We start from the raw sequence: 8,481 nt of genomic DNA, 5'->3' as shown, positions 1-8,481 counted from the left end.
ACACTGGAGGCTGGGGATGTCTCTGCTTGGGCATCCTAAGCAAGCTAAATATAAATGAATTCGGGGTAAATGCTAAATATCACCATAACTTTCCAAAATTTGATCAAGGATAATGTTGTTCAAATAGGCAAAAAGTACTTAAGCAAAAAATACATTGAATCAAAGAACAGAATCATAGAATCATGTAGGTTGGAAGAGACACTAAAGATTATCGACTCCAGCTGTTAACCTGTCACAAAACCATGTCCCTAAGAACCTCATCTACACAAAGCTTTGTAGATGTCTTTTTAAAAAATAACACAAAGGAAAACCCTGATTGTTTCCCCACAATCTGCAGGAGCTCTACAATTGCAGCACCGCAGGAGCCACCTGAGAGGCATTTCTAATGCCACAGCTGAGGTGCAGAGGGGACAAATGGGCTCCAGTAGCTCCATGGGTTTCAGTGTGCTAACCCACTTCAAAATAACTGGGTCACACAAAGTACTGCAATGGAAAAAGCTGTTGCCCCACCTAAAAGCTTGTCAACAGTCTGGCTTGCAGGGGTGTGCATCACAAGGACCATTTATTTACTTGTGTGTTTAGACAGGTAAGTCCAGCTACCAGTTGTGCTGGTTTAAATCTTCCCTTGAATGTCTGTGTGTGGGGAAGGTGCTGACAAACCTGGAGGCAGTTTCTCACCTAGGGACCAAAAAGGAGAGGGAAACAGTTTTGCAGGTAATCTGTGTGGTTGCGTATGCCAGGTCTTGAAGATGTTTGAGTCCAGGCATACATCAGATTTGTTCTTCAGAGGTTTTCAGACTTTCCTATAAAACTGCTAATACGGCAGTGACCAAGTCCTGAAACTTTCCAGACCCTTGATTTGTACCTCTCTATGTGCTGTGTCACACTTACCAAACTTCCTCATAAAAAGACCTCTTTAAGAAGTCCCAGGTGACGTGATTTACCTTTACACAGTGATCAAGGTTTGTGGCTGAGTCCTTGTAGACTGAGTAGCAGAATAAAGAAAAGTATAAAAACCTGTGTGCAGAGAAGCTCTTCTTTCAGTCTCTTGGTGTTAGCTGATCTGGAAGTGCACATGTAGTCCTGCTAGTTTTGAATTTATACACCTTATACAAAGAAAAATGCATTTCAGAGATACAGTTGCACAACTGTTTGGTGATTAGGACCATTAACTGTACTGTTATAGCAAGATGCTGCGTTAGCTAGTCCTGAAGAGAGGGTGTAGGTCAAGAAGGTGAGATGTTTGTCCTGGATCTGCAATCATGCTTTGAGCTGTGTTGTTCGGTGTTTTTCCCTGGAAGAGTTTCTAGCAGGTCTGTACTGGTTTTGGCTGGGATGGAGTTAATTTTCTTCATAGCAGCTGGTATGGTCCTGTGTTTTGCATTTGTGACCAAATCAATGTTGATAACACAGGGATGTTTTAGTTCTTGCTAAACACTGTCAAGGCCTTCTCTGTTTCACAATGACCCCCAGCAATTAGGCTGGAGGTGCACAAGATGAGATGGGTCTGAACTGTGCTCCAAAGCTCTTACAACCTAGACAACACAGGGACGAAGTAGCTGAGAAAAAAAGGGGGTGAACAGTGGGGTTCAGCATGTCAGTGGCACCAAATTCCCAGTCATGTGTTCTCCTTGAAACTCTGTGACTGATGGGTGTCTGGCTCTCTACGTCCTCCTGCACTGCTGGCAATAGCTTAAAAATGTCAAAAGAACTGCAGTTGATTTAGTCTATCCATTTAATCTATCCATGTGGTTATTTTAATTTCCTATTCCATTTGTGCAGAGGTTTTCATTTGATGGGCAACTTCTCTGGGAGGGCTTCCCACTGCCTGGGAAGAATGAAGCAGCTTTGGTTTCTTTAACATACAAAGGACATAGACACCATCCCTCCCTCTGGGAAAATGAGGGCAAGGATTTGCGAAGGTAGGACATCTCACCTTGGGGCATTCACAGGCCTTTAGCCAGGCTCTCAGGTGCTGCCTTGGCTTCCCCATTCAGTAACATGACACATTTCTGTCAAGCACTTTTCATGGTTTAGAGAATGAATCAAAGGATTTCCCCTGCATTCCCTGGTATTACAAGGAGTTGCAATGTATTTTGGAAGCCAAAATGCTTCTGTTTCCTTCAGTTCTGCTTCAGCTGAATGAAAACTGCCCGAGGCAGAAGCTAAGTCCCTGCATGTACTGCACAAGCAGACCAAAGTTGAGAGAGGTTTGACGAGCTTTCTAAATAGTAAACACAGAATTATAGAGACAGAAATGTAAAACAGGAAGAGACAATTTGGTTTTCCTGAAGTCCTAGTGAAGTAGGTTGCAAGTCTGAGCATTAAATGCTAAATCTCTGTCTTGGACCTGAACTGCTAACAGTTTTCCATCCCCAACTGAAGCTACATGTCCATGTTGGTATTTCTACCATGCTTGCTGCTATGAGATTTCTGTTTCCTAGAGATAAAATTCAAACTACCTAGTTTAGATGCTTAGTTTAACTGAATTTCAACCATCTACACTGTCTTTTTATGTTTCTTCACTAGGAGCACTGGAGAGGGAACTGGATTGTGGAGTAGATTACCATGGTGAGACTGTTAGGACGAGGTCCTTCGCAGCTAACTCAGTGTGGAGTCTCATGTAGTCCCTTGCAGAAGAGACAAAAACAAGTAGTAATCGAATCAGACTGAAAGAAATCTAGCCATCTGCCCCATGTCACAGTTACCAGAAGTTAGAAGATAAGAAAATTTACAAACCTAGTCTCAATGAGGTTCCTTGTTTTGGTCTTTATATATAATTCCCGGGAACGCTGATGGCCTCACTATGACAGATAGCTTTCTGATAAATGCTAATGAAGTTACGAGGAACAGATCTGCCTTCTTACTAATGAAAAACATAACAGTAAAAAGCTAGGGAAAACAAGCCACAACTGGTCCATCCACATTATGTTTTTTTATTATTGCCATTTACTGGCATATTTGGCTTTGGATCAGTCAGGAGCCTTGAAGACACATGTTTCATCTCTGTTGGGCACTTAAACCACTCATTTTTAAGGGAGTCAGTAGTAACATGACCTGATCACTGCAGAAACTACAGATTATAGGTGGGATGGTGTTGCTTTTACAGGGTGGACTTCAAAACAATCACAGGTATTAAGAAGACACCTAGCAATGGGTGATTCTGCATTCCTGAATGTCACAGAATTGTCAGGAAATTAGCCCATGTTAGAGAGTGTTCCAGGCCTCCAGAACAAAATCTTTGGTTCCCATTTTCTGTCTTAATTGCATCTGCCATTACACATAGGACTGAGCCCCCTTTCATGGGAGAAGGTGGAGTTTTCTCTTCCAAATGCTCCAGTGTCAGGAGTGTCCAGTACCCAATGTAATCACTGAGGATCTCAGGTGCTGACCATGATGCTTTTCAGACTCTTCAGCCCTGGCAGAAGCAAAGGATCTCTCTCTTTCCTTTTTCAGGTGGTGTGAAGAAGGAAGTTGGCAATTTGGCAATAGCTTCTTAATGTTCTGATCACTCGCTTGGCCAGGATGCACACTGAATCTCAGAGAAGCACTAAAATGTCACAATTTTGCTGACATTTCCTTTGGGGTTAAGTAGGAAGAGAAAACTGGTGTTAACCTTGACAGACTTGAGGGAATTTAGCATGGCACAAACAACAAGGTGAAACATAGGCTGCTGTAATGATGTTCCGCTGCCAGAAGAATAGGAAAAATAGAACATATAATATTCAGACCTAAGGCCAACTGTGATGTCACCCAGCCATTCTGCTCTAGAGGGAGGTTGTGGGTTGGCTGCTCTGTGTCACTTAATCTTGGGTCAGCTTCTTTTTGTTAATAGTGTTGATAGAATCTTGGAAAACAGGAGTATTTTTTAACTCCACAATCCTACCCTGCATTTTCAAAAATAAAAGCTTTTGATTTCTCTTTAGAAGCAGGCTTAGATCAAACTTTTGTTGATTACGGAAAGGTTTCTATTAAAGATATTGGTGTAAATGAGGTAGAACTGGTCCCTCCTGAGAGATCTGTTTATGAGAAATTATTAATTGACATAATGGAAGCAAGAGTCTTTTCTCTTTGCCATGCAAATCATGTTTACTAATTGGGCAAAAGATGATTGCCTCACCGCACCTGGTGTGTTGGACTGGAATGTGTTTACAGAGATCCAGGACTGTTTTGACAAGAGCCAGGAGGCCGGGTAGTTCTGACACCCGTGCTTTTGATAGACTAGAAGTACAATTGTCCCAAAAGATTGCGATGAACTATTTGTGATGGCAAAGAGAAGTTAAGGATGTTGCAAACACAGGAAGGACACAAATGCAAGTAAACCAACGTTTAACCTAGTGGCTTAAGGTATGCCAAAGGTATAGTGGACTACCCATCAAATGATGAACACAGCAGATCATTTGGAGGGCATGTTCAAAGATGTTTGGGATTTTTAGGTTTGTGCTCACATTCGTATTTTGAAAACCAAGGGATCAGTTTGCTGACAAACCTCTGCTTCCTTGGTAGGAGAACAGGATACAGACCAGCTCATTGCTGGTTCCAGAGGCTCAGCGGAGCGGGTGGCACTGCTGGAGGTGACATTGTAGCAGGTGACATTGCTGCAGGCCCTTCCTCGGCAACTGGAATAAAGTCTCTTCGCAAGCAGGAGATGAGAGAAAGAAGCAGAAGTCAGATTTCCCATCACTACTCCTATTGTTCCCTAGAAGTGCCTGTGCCTGTAATCCTTACAGAAACTTGAGGCAGAGGCTAAACTTGTAGCTATAATTAATTGGGAGCCTTTTGTCAAATGCTTGCATTACTGCCTATTGAGAATCCCAGTAGGTCAGCACTGGGATGTAGGCACTCCTGTTTCCAGATGGCAACAAGTTCCTGCCAAAAAGAGGGTAGAATTCTCCTGTCATTGCCGTGGGGCAGGCACAGGGCTTCTCTGCTCCTCTCCATCATGATTAAATTCCTGATTCTGCAGAACAGAAAACAACAGCTTTTACTATTTCCCTCTGCTCTTTGGCAACACGCACCATCTTTACCGCAACCAACTGCACTGTCTGAAATTAATTTTGCTCATTATCCCTGAACAATTGCTGACTATCCCTTTCTGACTGAAAACTGCTGTCCTACTCTCAGGCTGCTTCTTGGCTACAGCTTAAAAATGTGAGGCCCAGGAAAACAGGATGTGGGAGGATGAAAGCGAATAGCATTGAACAGCAGAACAGACTGTTACCCATGTTCTCCAACAGCTAAATATAGAGGGGGTGGTGGTGAAAAAAATTTATAATTTACCATGAAAACTCTGTAAAGTTTACTAAAATTTGTATCATGTCTTTATGGAGCTAGGTAAATAGCAAACATCTGATCCCATCAGTCTGTGAGTTATGCAATCTTGCACAACAGGGAAAAGGTCACCTCAGGAGTTTTTAAGATCTATCCTTAGGACCTATTTAATTGTAAAAACAAAGTTTTGCTTTCTGTTAGGATGCATATAAAGTGTGGTAACTGATTAAAGAGTAAAATGTCTTTCTGACCACACGGGAGAACACAGGCACATTCAGTCTAGAAGGACAATTATTTTGGGGTGTTTGTGTAAGTCATTTTAGTGGGAGACAAATAGAGCATGATGTATTTTTAAATCCAGTGGGAGAACAGTATACAGTGTCTACGTTGCATTGCACAAGCTGAGTACTGAGGATCTTTTTGTAGATGTAATGAATCACAGAATCACAGAATGTTAGGGATGGGAAGGGACCTCAAAAGATCATCTAGTCCAATCCCCCTGCCGAACATTCAAAACCCACCTGGACACATTTCTGTGTAACCTCATCTAGGTGTTCCTGCTCCGGCAGTCTAAGAAACATAGTTTTCCTGGAGCCAGGATGAGAAATAGATGTACAGGAATATTCTAACTGTTCATTTTGTACCGAGAATAACTAAGCCAACTTATAAATACATTAATCCCCCCAACATTTTCCAACAATTAGAGTACTGGTGAAAAAGGTTTTATCTCTTGAGAGCTTGCACAGCAGAGCTCATTCAGGAGGAGCACTGGGCTAAGTATGAAATGGTTATTCAGGGCTCAAAAGAGCAGAAGGCTGGAAGCTGTTACAGGTAGTGAGGGGCATGACAGAAACCTGAACACTAGTGGAGAGGACCACAGCTCAGCACAGACAAGGGGTTTGCAAGAGTACTACCACTTCCCTCAACCCAAGCCTCATCTAAGGCCAAGAGCAAAGGAGAGGTGTACAAGCAGTCCCACTGATAGCTTGACTGATGAGTGCAATTTTGCTTTGCTGTTCAGGTTGATGTAGCTTGTTATAGAGTAGCATCGGATGGCAACGCTCACTGATAGAAAACAGGAGCAGTTAATTTGATTCTTATCCTGCTGCCTGGCAAGGTCAACTGTATTTAAATCACCCCTGACTGGCATTTCTCTCCTTCATTTTTTTAAATTGTAAAGGCCTGCCCCCTCATCCAAGGCTATCTACTTCACTGGTCTACTGTCCTTCTTGGAAGAAAGCAGTGTTACGAAATAGACAAGCATACAGACTACATCCAGCAAAATGCCATTAATGTCAGCATTAATGAGGCAGTGGGGAGCTCACCCCTCTCAGCACACCAGAGATCAATGCCACACTAAGGTGGATGCATGGCATGGATTCTGACTGTGTCTTGCCTAGAGAGCAGCACTCCTGGATCAGTTTGGCTGACTTTGCTTTGGAGGTCGGGTTTGCCAGATCTTAGATCATTTTGTTGGTCATTTCTGGACTCCACAGTGAGTTCACATAGTAAATTTTCATTTAATTCAAACCAAACTGTGTATGTGTTTAGCTTTATACATCCAGCAAATCAGAGTAACCTGCACTATGGTGACATATTGGTGAGAGGAACTGTGACCTTGGTGGTTAATGCTTGGCAAGGGGAGAGGGAGATGTGTGATTGTTCTCTTCCACCCTACACCCCACACTTACTTTATGATAGTTTTCAAGCCATTTTAGCCTTTCCACGTATCAGCTTCCCTGTCTGTAAAACTGGGATAGTAACTAACTGCTCTTTCTTTGTATTTAATAACTGTAACATGCTTGGAGGGCCTGAAATATGAACAGAAATAAAAAACAAGGTCAAAATTAAAATACACAAATGATGTATTGAAGTACTAACTTTCCTAATACATAATGATCATAAATACTTAAACCTTTGGGTCTCTTTCTGTAACACTGAAAGAGTTCAGGTATTTTTTAGAGTTCCCTGCTAAACATTTTCCTCTTCTCCCAGCTTCCAGTGACATGATCATTGAGAATTTTTAAACCCAAAGCAATTTTCTGCCCTGATGCTGGGCAACGCTGCTGGCAGCATGCTGACTTACTTTGGACAGCTGGGAGATGATGTTTGTTAGTGCCAGGTTTTAGAAGGCAGAGCTGATGATGCACATTTACAGCACAGGCTGCTGCTGCTAAAGCCAGTACCTCGGCAAGTTACTGTGGGATGAGAATGGGGTTTGGCACAACGGGAGTCACTACAGCAACTTTGGATGCTTGTAGGCAGCATTTACTGAAACTGCTGTCAGAGATGAGGAGCAGTGCGAGCTTTCTACTTGGATGAATAACTCCTTGTAACTATGACAAGGTAACTAGTAAGGTAACTAGTGAGATGTAGGAGGCTATCTTGCAAGTGATACAGAAATAGGGCTGTTCCCTTTCTGCAGGTTTTTCAGCCTGCAGAAACCTTACAGTGTTGTAAAGAGCAGTGGCCAGCAACGTGCATCCAGAGCAGGAACAGTGTGATTGAAAACGATTGCTGTAATTCAGGATATTGTCCACCCAGCAGAATGGATGCAAAAGCTGAAAGCTGAAGCAGCGCTACTGGAATGTGGCTTCTCTCAGCGAGTGAGGGTTTTCACAGCTATGTGGTGCTAAGGAGCAAGTCCTCTTCTTAAAATCTAACTTCTTAGTCCAGGAAAATCTGTCTCAGCTAAATCGATTCTGGAGGTTTTAGAAAACAGAAGTCTGTACTTTTTATTCTCCTTTTTTTTTTTTTTTAGTACCAGAAGGGGAAAAGACAGTGAGAAATTAAGGAGACCAGCTTAGTGTTACTGCTGGTACAAATTACCAAAAATCTTTGTGGTTTCTAGGTGACACTAAACATGAAAATGACTTCTTACACTTACTGTTATGTGATCCTGGGCTGATGAAGCTTGAAACCTATATGCAAAAACAAAGCAAAAAATCTTGACTTACTACATCTTCCTTTTATGGAGAACATTGGTAGTTTGAATGGGCAATGGGAGATGATGGCTTTTAAATCTTTTGACTTTGCAAGAATAAATCATGTCAGCCATAGAAGCTGTAATTGTTAAAAAACATGGTGCTTGGAATAACAGTTTTTTAACTTCACTGTAGAGATGAGCCAACATTTCTTATTTAAGGGGGGAAAAATAATGAATCAATTTTACGACTTGACAGCATCTGAGCATCATTATACCATTCAGCA

Source organism: Patagioenas fasciata, chromosome 3, assembly GCF_037038585.1.
Source record: "Patagioenas fasciata isolate bPatFas1 chromosome 3, bPatFas1.hap1, whole genome shotgun sequence".
NCBI classification, from domain to species: Eukaryota; Metazoa; Chordata; class Aves; order Columbiformes; family Columbidae; genus Patagioenas; species Patagioenas fasciata.
The sequence above is the reverse complement of the archived record's forward strand: the minus strand, read 5'-3'. Positions refer to the sequence as shown.